This window comes from Canis lupus, chromosome 10 (assembly GCF_003254725.2).
Source record: "Canis lupus dingo isolate Sandy chromosome 10, ASM325472v2, whole genome shotgun sequence".
Lineage (NCBI taxonomy): Eukaryota > Metazoa > Chordata > Mammalia > Carnivora > Canidae > Canis > Canis lupus.
Window position 1 is genome coordinate 36,715,217 of NC_064252.1, and position 2,189 is coordinate 36,717,405.

Below are 2,189 nucleotides of genomic sequence, written 5' to 3' on the forward strand. Positions count from 1 at the left end.
CCCAGATTACTCTCTGCACTTAAGTCATAGTTTATATTTTATGCCGTTGGTCATCTGTGCTCAGGACATTTTAACCTATATAGTGTAATATGATTTGCAACGCTTTCTTGATCCTGATACTTTTAAATTTCGTGATAATTTCTATTGATGTCCATCAGCACATTTCCACTCCCACCCCAACACAAACATTTATGGGCTTTGAAAGCCAGCTTTGAGTGGTTTTCAAAAATCAAAATTTGCTTTTTCCATCTCCTATCATTTTTCTTACGTTTAAAAAAAATGAGTCATGTGATTTTAAACTGGATGTGCAGAAATACAAAAAAACAGCTAAATTAAAGAAATTTTTGATTGACTTTCCCAAACCTACAAACCTTCGATAGATTTTCCAGTCCTTATTTTGAGCACAAAGTAGTCTTGGTGACTGGTATTGCCTGAAAATTTCTGCATGAATAATGAGATAAACTTTCCCATAGACTTAGTCACTCCTTAATAAATTCATATTCATATATGGACCACAATTTGGGTGCATGCAAAACAGCACTAAAATTCTGTTACATTAGGTTCTTGAAAAGCCAAATAAAGCCAATATAATCTATATTCAATGTACTTTAAAACATGACTATTCTTTCTTCATCCCTAATTTAGAATCCAGGCTTAAAACGTTTTGAATGTGATAAGATTCATAGGCAAAATAACTTTCTAAATAGCTAAATGTGTTTTGTCCAATTTTCCCGGTTGGAGAGCTATGTTTCTAGTTCTGCATCTTTACACTTTTTAAGTGTGTTCCATTTACCTCATAGCCTTTAGGTATCATAGTTTCAACCTAATAACTAACTGATAAATGCAATTCTCATTTGGGAGACTGAGGCTCCAGAGGTCAAGTGGCTTGGCTAAGATTATAAATGTTGAGATATCAATCTGAGGCAGAGCAGCTACTTGAAGCCATATATGCTTTACTCTGCATTTCTACTCTTACCTACTGTCTTCCAAGTTATGTTAAAATCAGGCCAGAGGCCAAGGAGTGTGAGCCATTCTTGTGCTGTGGCTCACTCCAGCTGCATTTTGCAGCTATACTAGGGGGGGGGCTGTTTTCAATTATTCCTCTCATTAATATCCACTACTCTATCATTAGCCTTTTGGTCCTATCTGATTTATGGTTTTAACTGCTCTTGGTTCAAAACTTCATAAACCAACACAGCATTTTGGCTTCAAAATATATAAGGCAGTACTTATTTTAAATAGATAGACATAGCTTTCCAACTGAAAACCAAAACAAAATTGCCTTATACTTTTTGATTATAGAGTATTTAAATAACAGGTGATGGCTGTTTTTTTTTTACTGTTTTGGGGTTCTTCTTTGGGTGATTGTATAAAATATGAAGAAGTAATCATTTATCATGTCTTTGGACCGCTCTCAGAATATCTGCCTTAGGAGAATGCTAATGATCAAATTAAACTCTCTTAACACTAGGGTTACAATGAAGAAAGACATACACAGACTCCAATACACATTGTCTATTCTAGCTCCTAATAATTCCCCCTATAGTATAGATTTGTGATAAAACAAAATATAGGCTTTTCAGAAATGTGTCCATAATGGCAGATAAACTCGTATATTTCTTTGCATAACTAATTATTCTTTCCTTCATTCATCCTTAAGTTGATTCTAGGCCCTTCCTCCATATATATCGAAATGCACAAGTGTTTATGATTAAGCTGTAAGAAGACAAAGTTCTTCTGAAAGTATATATAATCACACTTTTAAAGACACTTTGAAAGAGTTAGATAAGAGATATAAAGCACATACTTAGAACATAATGAGAAGCAGTTCTTCACTTAGTGGTTGGTTGTGTATCCTAGATCAGCAATTATCAGACAGCTACTTGGTTTTTAAGATGCAGATTTTCTGATATTAATGGAATAGATATTCTGTTTATTGATTTGTTCATCCCAAAGAAAGGCCTGTGTGCAGTGGCAAAACTTCTTTTCCAGGGAAAATTATTCAATTTTTTTGAGAAATGATATCACAAATTGTCTAAGGCTTACTCAAGGTGAAACATTTCCATTTCATTTTTGTATACATTCCAACAATGAGATGGTTTATTTCAATTCCATTGCATAGTTGTCTTGAAGCACCACTTATATTTGTTTTAAGGGACGGCCGCAAAAAGCCAAATCTAGACATGATC